Source organism: Erythrolamprus reginae, chromosome 1 (assembly GCF_031021105.1).
Source record: "Erythrolamprus reginae isolate rEryReg1 chromosome 1, rEryReg1.hap1, whole genome shotgun sequence".
In the NCBI taxonomy this organism is placed as follows: domain Eukaryota; kingdom Metazoa; phylum Chordata; class Lepidosauria; order Squamata; family Dipsadidae; genus Erythrolamprus; species Erythrolamprus reginae.
Window position 1 is genome coordinate 416340662 of NC_091950.1, and position 10478 is coordinate 416351139.

Below are 10478 nucleotides of genomic sequence, written 5' to 3' on the forward strand. Positions count from 1 at the left end.
GGGTTCTCCCCAGAAAGGCTGAAAAGGCAGACCCACCCTTCCTGTATTGTGGAGTATTATCTTTGGGAGTCCTGGGACCTGGCTGTGATCTTTGGCATCTCTGCTTCTGGCTTGTGGCCTTGAAGGCTGAAACCTTGGGGAAAAAGGCGTGGGGGCTTATTCTCTACAGTGGTGTGTGTGCCAGCAAGAAGTCTGCTGTATTGTCTGGCCGTCAGGACTTTACTGTGAAGCCTCATAGCCTGCCTGTTGGGAAGAACAGGTTTTTCTCTGTGTTTATTTTTCAAACTATAAAGTGCTTTTGCTTTTACCAGCGTGTCTGGCTGCTTTTTCCAGTTGGTGTTGAAGTCTGGGGGCACCCAGACAGAACACTTAAGAACCTGGTCATGGAACGAATTAAGTTCGGAAGTAGAGGCACCACTGCATTCAACGAGAATATTTCATTCATTCAGTTCTAGGATGTGTTCTTTGAATGTTCCCTTAATTTTTTGGAGCAGTATCTATAAATAGCAGTAAATCTATGTATACTACCAATCCGTACTTGGCAATAAAATAGAATCCTGGAATATTGCAATCCACTTTTGGGGGGAAAGAGGCCTCCAAGACAGAATAACATCCTTGCAAATCCAGATGAAGAATAATCTTCCTGGGTGGTGAAAGAACAGACAAATCCTTGCAGAAGGAAAAAAAGAAGAAGTGACGTGCAGGAGAGTCTCATTTAGATAGCGGGGGAAGAATGAAACTTTGGAAAATGTTGTTTGCTCGGGCATATTTATCACCGGAGAATATGTTTCTTCTTATCAGCAAATGCTGGAGAAGGAGGTGCTGTTGATGAGAAAGAGTTTTTCCTCTTTTTTCAGAGCCTACCTCTTTTCTTTCGCCCTTTTTCTGTCCATCTCTCTCTCCCTCCCACCTGCTTTCACTATCCCTTTCTTCATTTGTTTCAAATGGCTGACAAGTGTTGTTGTGGTGGTTGTTTTTTCCCCCCCATTGCATTCTGGCTGCAGTCGAGGTGCATTCAGCAATCGAATGCAAGAAATGCAAGTTTTTAATAGGAAAGTGAAGACAAGAACAAGGGGGCCCAATCTGAGGTTAGTTGGGGGAAAGATTAGAAGCAACGTGAGAAAATATTACAGTATTTGACTGAAAGAGTAGTAAATGCTTGCAACAAACGTCCAGCAGACATGGTTGGTAAATCCACTGAATTTAAACATGCCTGGAATAAACATATATCCATCCTAAGATAAAACACAGGAAATAATACAAGGGCAGACTAGATGGACCATGAGGTCTTTTTCTGCCGTCAGACTTTTATGTTTCTAAGAAAGTGAGAAACTGCAATCTTTTTTTTTTTGTGGTGCTGGTGGGACTCCAGTTCCCATCACCTGGCTGACGGGTGTTGGAGTCCAGACCAGAGGTGAATTCCTCCTGGTTTGGACTGCTTCCAGTAGTGACTCGCTGGGGATGTCATGATGATGACAAAGAACTGGTTCTGTTGGTGTCAGTCCATGGGTGCTGCCATCTTTTTTTAAAAAAAAAATTAAAATAGAAACATAGAAACATAGAAACATAGAAGATTGACGGCAGAAAAAGACCTCATGGTCCATCCATCTAGTCTGCCCTTATACTATTTTCTGTATTTTATCTTAGGGTGGATATATGTTTATCCCAGGCACGTTTAAATTCAGTTACTGTGGATTTACCAACGACGTCTGCTGGAAGTTTGTTCCAAGCATCTACTACTCTTTCAGTCAAATAATATTTTCTCATGTTGCTTCCGATTTTTCCCCCAGATTGTGCCCCCTCGTTCTTGTGTTCACTTTCCTATTAAAAACACTTCCCTCCTGAACCTTATTTAACCCTTTAACATATTTAAATGGTTTGATCACATTCCCCCTTTTCCTTCTATCCTCCAGACTATATAGATTGAGTTCATTAAGTCTTTCCTGATAGGTTTTATGCTTAAGACCTTCCACCGTTCTTGTAGCCCATCTTTGGACCCATTCAATTTTTCTTTTTTCTATAATCCTGTGAGGGTGTTTGACTTTTAATTCAGGTTGGTGGCTTCTCTAGACAAAACAGTTCCCACCCATTGCGTCTTCTCTTACCCTCAAGTGTTTTGGAGCATAGCTTGACTCCTTCTTTGTGGTAGCCCCATAAATATTGGAACGCTGCTATCATGTCCTTCTTTTCATTAAACTAGACATGCCCAGTTCCAGCAGCCATTCTTCATATGTTTTATCCCCTAATCCTCTTCGTTGCTCTTCTCTGCACTCTTTCTAGAGTCTCAACATCCTTTTTTACATCGTGGAGACCAAAACCGAAAGCAGTATTCCAAGTGTGGCCTTCCCAAGGCAGTTTTGCCTGGTGTCTCTGTTAATTTGAGTTTGTGAGAGCCATTAAACCGAAGGCGGTCCGGGCGAAACGCACAGCCTGATGAGCTCTATTTGAAAGGGAAATGAAATGCTTTTCTTAGCTTAATACTCCGTTGTCAAATATTAGTTCAAACAGGGAAGGCGGGTGCACCAATGTGCACACATCTATCTGTGCAGGGGAAGCCGTTTGTTTTTTCAAATGTCACATACATTGTCCTTGAAGATTGATTTCGCACCTGTAAAAATGATCTATGGTCTCCTATTTTTTTTTGCATCCCTCCCCCCCACCGTCTTTTGACGCTGATCCATAGGAGAAAGAAAGAGAGAAAACAATCTCTAAGCATCCCTCCCTCCAGCTCCTCTTATTTTCTTTTTGTAATGTTTATTAATTTTTCCAAATTTTTAAAAGAAAAACAACATTGCAATAATTTAATACAGATTTAAACCCGATATTTTGTGTTTCTAACATTTCTTACATCGCCTCTTTATAGATACCTATATTATTTTACCTATTTCTAATAAGCTCCTCTTATTTTCATCCTAATATCTAAACAGGCCGATTTAGCAAAATCAGTTTTCTGCAGGGATGGGGGGAGGACTGCGAATTCGATGGCCATCTAATTTCTCCCCTTGCAAAACATAGAAATAAAATAAAATCCTGAATGGATGGGCCTCTTCCTTTTTTACAAATTACAAAAAAAAAAAATGACTATATCATCGTCCCTTTTGTTTCCTTGGTTTCATGGCTATTGTTTTCCATGAGTTGCTGTTTTGTATTAAAACACACACACACAAAACACAAAACCAGCAGCATCTTTACCTTGAAATATATATATATATATATAAGCCACAGATTCCTGTTCTGAGTAAACCAGCTACAGCTTGGTGCCAAGCCGTGCCGATGAAGGACAGGTGAGGTGGGAATAATCTGACTGAGAAATCGGCCCTAAACAGCTATTTATATTAATGCAAAAGAGACCGGCGTTCCTCTTTTTGATATATGGCGCCACGGAATATAGTTTTATCCCCACCAGTGAGAATAAAAATGGGCCGTTCATGATGAAACATGAAAGCATCACGTGAGCGAGATAAAAAGCAGAGGGTGTAATGTATGTCTCTGTTACTTATTCTCTCCAGATTTTCACTCAAGATCTGGAGATGACAACGGAAAAACACTTGTTCAGGCTCAGACACTTTGGCCCGCTGAGTATCTCTCTTTCCTCTCCTCTCCCCCTCCCTCTTTCTCTCTTTCTTCTCTTTCTCTTTTCTCCCTTTTTCTCTTCTCTTTCAATCTCTCTCTCTCTCTGTCTCTTTTTCTCTTTTCTTTTTCTCTCTCTCCCCTCTTTCCCCCTCTCTTTCTCTCACTTCTCTTTCTCTTTTCTCTCTACTCTCTTTCACTCTCTTCTCCTCTCCTCTCTCTCTTCTCTCTCTTCTCTCTCTTTCTCTATTCTTTCTCTTTTCTTCCTTTTTCTCTTCTCTTTCAATCTCTCTCTGTCTCTCTCTTTTTCTCTTTTCTTTTTCTCTCTCTCCCCTCTTTCCCCCTCTCTTTCTCTTCTCTTTCTCTTTTCTCTCTTTTCTCTCTACTCTCTTTCACTCTCTTCTCTCCTCTCTCTCTCTTCTCTCTCTTTCTCTATTCTTTCTCTTTTCTTCCTTTTTCTCTTCTCTTTCAATCTCTCTCTGTCTCTCTCTTTTTCTCTTTTCTTTTTCTCTCTCTCCCCTCTTTCCCCCTCTCTTTCTCTTCTCTTTCTCTTTTCTCTCTTTTTTCTCTACTCTCTTTCACTCTCTTCTCTCCTCTCTCTCTTCTCTCTCTTTCTCTTTCTCTATTCTTTCTCTTTTCTCCCCTTTTCTCTTCTCTTTCAATCTCTCTCTGTCTCTCTTTTTCTCTTTTCTTTTTCTCTCTCTCCCCTCTCTCCCCCTCTTTCTCTCTTCTCTCTCTCTCTCTTTTTCTCTCTCTCTCTTTTTTCTCTTTCTCTCCCTCCCTCTCTTTTCCTCTCCTCTCTCCCATTCTCTTTCTCACCCTGCTCTCTCTTTTTCTCTTTTCTCTCTTTTTTCTCTACTCTCTTTCACTCTCTCTTTGTCTCTTTTTCTGTTCTTTTTCTGCTGCTAAGCCAGATAGTTAAGGGAGATTTGCCCCATTTTATGACCCCCTTTTCCAGAGGTGTTAAGCAAATCACTGCAAGCTGGTAAGCGAATTGTGTGGCCATTGTGAATCTTGCTTCTCCCCACTGACTTTGGAGGTCATATTTATCCATAAAGTATGTTCTCAGCATCCACGTGAATACAATTTAGGGGAGGACTCCAAAGTTACGACCAAAACCACAGAAGGTGTGCTTGACTATTTTTATAATATCTTGCTGGCCTTTCATAAGGCCCTAAAAACACATCTTTGCTGGCAGGCTTGGGGGCTGTTGAGCATTGCCTTCATGCTCCAGCTGATGGTATGAATGGTTGATTATGAATGAATGTTAGTTAAATGTTTTTTATTAGAAGTTTTATATTGTTTTTAGGTTTTATATTGGGTTTCTCAGATTTTGTATTGTATTGACTTTATTCTGTAAGCCCCCCTGAGTCCATAGGAGAAGGGCGGCCTAAAAATGCAAACAAACAAACAAACACACACACACACATACACACACACAAAATCAATGTATCTATACATTATCTGTTGTGTGCCAGAGCTTCCCCTTATATAACAAAGTGAAAGCAGAGAAATACAGTGGTACAGTGATACTGTATTGGTTCCAGGAGGAGGTTCGTAAGGCAAAAGGTTCGTAAGACGAAACAATGTAAAACAATAGGAAACAATGTAAAATCAATTTATGCATGCAAGCCAAAAAAAATTCGCAAAAACAGCACTCCGCTTGGTGCCGCCGCCCGGCTGTCACCTTTTGAAACAGCCGGACGCTTCTCAGCATTCTCCCGAATGCCAAACCCGGAAGTTCGGCAAAAGTTCAGGTTCAGGTGCAGGTTTGGGAGGCTGCCGAGAAGCCCCGCCGCCTGGCTGTCGCCTTTTGAAACAGCAGGGGGGTTTCTCAGCATTCTCCTGAACTCCGAACCCGGACGTTCAGCAAAAGTGCGGGTACGGCGTTCGGGTTTGGGAGGCCGCCGAGAAGCCCCGCTGCCCTGCTGTCACCTTGCCAGAAGAGCCGCGGAGCTGTCGGCCGGTCGGGAGGCTCAAACGGACGTGGGGAATCCCAATAGGGAATTCCATGGGCGGCGCTTTGACGTCACGGAGACGTCCTTCCTGGAGTCCATGTTTCGGCCGGCGGCAGCGCTTCTCGGCAGCCTTACGAACCCGAATGCCGAACCTGAACTTTTGCCAAAGTTCCGGGTTCGGCGTTCGGGTGGCAGGTTCGTAAGGTGAAAAAAGTTCGTAAGAAGAGACAAAATTTTTCCCAACCCCGGGTTCATATCTCGAAAAGTTCGTATGACAAGGGGTTCTTATCAAGAGGTACTACTGTACCTCTACTTAAGAACTTAATTCGTAAAACATATGAAGAACAGTTGCAGTAACTGGGCATGGCTAGATTAATGAAAAGAAGGACCAGGGGAGACATGATAGCTGTGTTCTAATATCTCAGGGGTTGCCACAAAGAAGAAGGAGTAAATCTATCCTTTAAAGCACCTCAGGGTAGAACAAAAAGCAATGGGTGGAAACCAAACAAGGAGAGAAGCAACTTAGAACTAAAGAAAAATTTCCTGACAGTTAGAATAATTAATCAGTGGAACAGCTTGCCTCCAGAAGTTGTGAATGCTCCAACACTGGAAGTTTTTAAGAAGATATTGGATAACCATCTGTCTGAAGTAGTGTAGTGTTTCCTGCCTAAGCAGGGGGTTGGACTAGAAGACCTTCAAGGTCCCTTCCAACTCTGTTGTTGTTGTTGTGGTGGTGGTGGTGATGGTGATGATGTCACCCGTAGTCCTTCTTTTCATCAAACTGGACACACCCAGTTCCTGCAACCGTTCCCCATATGTTTTCGTCTCCAGTTCCCTAATCATCTTTGTTGCTCTTCTTTGCACTTTTTCTAGAGTCTCAACATCCTTTTTGCATTGTGGCAACCAAAACTGAATGCCGTATTCCAAGTATGGACATACCAAGGCTTTATAAAGTAGCATTAATACTTGATTCTATACCTCTGTTTATGCAGCCAAGAATTGTGCAGCCTAGAATTGTGTTGGCTTTTTTGGCAGCGGCTGCACACTGCTGGCTCATATTTAAATGGTTGTCCAGTAGGACTCCAAGATCCCTCTCACAGTTACTACTATTGAGCGAAGTACCACATACAGTGATACCTCGTCTTACAAATGCCTCATCATACAAACTTTTTGAGATACAAACCCAGGGTTTAAGATTTTTTTGCCTCTTCTTACAAACTATTTTCACCTTACAAACCCACCGCCACCGTTGGTATGCCCCGCCTCCGGACTTCTGTTGCCAGCAAAGCACCCGTTTTTGCGCTGCTGGAATTCCCCTGAGGCTCCCCTCCATGGGAAACCCCACCTCTGGACTTCCGTGTTTTTGTGATGCTGCAGGGGAATCCCAGCAGTGCAAAAACGGGCGCTTTGCTGGCAACAGAAGTCCGGAGGTGGGGAATCCCAGCGACGGGAGCCTCAGTGAAATCACAGCATCGTAAAAACACAGAGGTCCGGAGTTGGGGTTTCGAGGACTTCAGTGTTTTTGCGATGCTGCAATTTCACTGATGCTCCCCTCGCTGGGAAACCCCACCTCTGGACTTCCGTTGCCAGCGAAGCGCTCGGTTTTGTGATGCTGGCATTCTTCTGCTGGGATTCCCCTGCAGCATCACAAAAACATGGAAGTCCGGAGGTGGGATTTCCCATGGAGGGGAGCCTCAGGGGAATCCCAGCAGTGCAAAAACAGTAGGTTTGGCTGGCAAAAGGGATGAATTTTGGGCTTGCACGCATTAATCACTTTTCCATTGATTCCTATGGAAAACATTGTTTCGTCTTACAAACTTTTCACCTTAAGAACCTCGTCCCGGAACCAATTAAGTTTGTAAGACAAGGTATCACTGTATATTGTACCTGTGCATTTTGTTTTTCTTGCCTCAACGTAGAACCTCGGTTTTTCCACCATTGACTTTCATTTTGTTAGATAGCACCCGTTTCGAGTGCTTTTGTCTGGAACCCAAGCCCTGGCCCTGAAGTTGCGCAAGGATGGTGGAGGGAAGGCCGGGGGGGGGGAGAGACCTCCGTTTGGGTACATCTGGGAGCAGTAGAAGAATTTAGATCTTCATAGAGCCATAAAAGAAGTAAACAGTATACCGCTATGAAGATATATAGGGCTCTGCAGTGCTATTGTCTTGAAAAGGAATTAAAAACAAATTGCTTTGGGCCAGGACATAATTTAGAGACTAGCGGCAATTTTATGACTTGCTAATGTTCCTAATTACAGGCCTGTGAAAGGCTTAATTAATTGGGGGGATGTAGCAAAAAAATAAATAAAAAAGAGGAAGGAAGAAGGGCAGAAAGGGAGAATGCGGAAGACTACAGAGGCTAAGAACAAGAGCGAGCGGCTATGCCTTAGGTTTGTTATCAACGGTTCCACAGCATTGATTTTACTGCCTACGTAGGATTTAGGAGTTCTCTGTTTGCACAAAGAAAACGCGAGACTATTCCTCCTCTCAGATTGAGCAGGGGGGAAATAAGCACATTAAGACCAACCCCTTGCTGCTATCTAATATACTTGCCTCTACTTAACTGAAAGCACTGGCAATCTATATACATATAAAAAGCGAAATACCATAGAAACATAGAAACATAGAAGACCGGCAGAAAAAGACCTCCTGGTCCATCTACAGTGTAGTCTGCTCTTATACTATTTCCTGTATTTTATCTTACAATGGATATATGTTTATCCCAGGCATGTTTAAATTCAGTTACTGTGGATTTACCAACCACGTCTGCTGGAAGTTTGTTCCAAGGATCTACTACTCTTTCAGTGAAATAATATTTTCTCACATTGCTTTTTATCTTTCCCCCAACTAACTTCAGATTGTGTCCCCTTGTCCTTGTGTTCACTTTCCTATTAAAAACACTTCCCTCCTGAACCTTATTACACTTCCCTCCTGAACAAACCTACCACTCACGCATCCTCACAAAATCTCCAGAACCATAAAGCCTACAAACTTGAAATTGGGCAGGCATCTTCCTCTTGGCTTCTAGGTGCTCACTAAGAAAGGGTTTTTCAAAACGACCATCAGATCATTAGTTATTTCTTATATTATTATTATTAACATGCTCTGATGCTTAAGGCGTTAGACGTTCAACTCCCCCTTCCCACCTGAAAAGAACTCTGTTCCAACTGCCAGTGGGCGTGGCCAGTGCGTGACTCATCCAGCCTCTGGGCTGGGAGTTTAGACATCCTACTCTGTTGTGATTGGCTCTGGCCCAGCTCCTGCCCCAGGGAATGGGGAGGTGGATGCAGGGGAAAATTCAACATGTCACAGGCCTGTGTTATTGCCGACAGAATCAGTTCAGAGTTCAGTTTCCTCGGACGAAGAAGAAGGTGGGAGTGACTCGGCAGAGGAGGGCTTGGCACACAGCCCAGTCAATCTCCCTTATCTTCCGTTGATTCACATGATGACATTTTGGACCCTCGCAAGCGCAGAATTATGCGTAGAAGAGACCAAGTAAGAATATATTACAGGAAATAAGAGAGGCCACCTGTGTTTGGGTGGGGCTTCAGTAATTAGGGCTGCTGCTATAAATAGCAGCATATGGGTTTGGCCGTTGTGGAAGAATATATGATCGGAGTTCGTCAGGAATCTTGTGTTGCTGGACTTTGTTGCTTTTTCACGCCTTTGAAACCAAAGCAGAGCAACGTGTGTGTGTGTGTGTCACTTCATTGGAAGAAGAAGGGGTGTGACGTTTCTTCACAGCTACTAGCTAAGTACTTAATGACTGCTTAAGGGAAATTGTACAGACTACCCGGTTGTTTTGGGAACAGTGCTCTTTGCAATATAAAAAGAGTGCTTAGTTTATTTTGAATTTTGGGATAAAGAACATTGTTTTGAGTTTTCAAACGTGTGTGTGTCTGAAATTTGTACCCTTGAATTTTTGGGAGGTTCCTACCAGAGAGCCCGACAGAACACTACTCCATGCTAAGGAGCTCAGTATCATAGCAAACCATGGGTCCCTTGTGGGTTCAGTACAAAACCTGCTGTCTATCATTTGTCCTTTTTGTGGCTATTCAAATAATGTGACTTAATCAACTGAAAAAGAGTCCAAGCACATATTTTAAAACTTATCTTGGTCAGTAAGCCACTCCCACCCAGTCACAGGATCTTTAAGCCCTCCCGTCACATGATTGCCAAGCCACTCCCACCTGGTCACATGGCTGGCAAGCCACTCCTACCCAGTCACATGACCATCAAGTCACACCCACAAAATAAGCCACGCCTACAGTGCGGCAGTAAAAAAAATTGGCAGTCCATCATTGGAGGGGTGTGGTGTGGTGGCCTACAGGTGCAGCTCTTGCCTCACAATGAGGAGGCTGTGAGTGTTGTGCTCCAGGTAACAACATAGCAAAACCCACAGTTTGTTCGAACTTATTTTTAATCAATAACCATGTCAAGCCGGGTGCAGAAGTTGGTGATAAATCAACTATCAGTAGAAGGCCTGATGTTCATGGGGACTTGGGAGGAGATATTTCATGAGAGAGCAGAGGCAACTACAAAGCATTATTTTTAGAAGTTCAAGGCCATCGTATGTCCACCACCTGGGTGGAAGCAGAAGGAGGAGTTGCCACCCTGGCACAACCCAAGTGGGCAATGTGACATGTTTGTGGGGGTGGGGGCAAGGCATGTGAATTTGCAAAAACTCACGAGCTATCAAAGACTAATTGCTCTTCTATGATTTTAAACTTTCTGAACTAGTATCTCTTTTACTAGTATATAAATATTATATTATTATTTGTCTTCAAATAATAAACCAAAGCCGATAAGCAAAGCAGAGATTTTCCAGACACTGAACGACATAAATTTCAAACATTGTTTCCTGCAGAGATTGAACTGCCCCAGCTTTCCTTAAGTAGACTAGGGGAGTGGCAGATCAGCCCCAAGTCTTCCTCCTCTCTCTCTTTCTCTC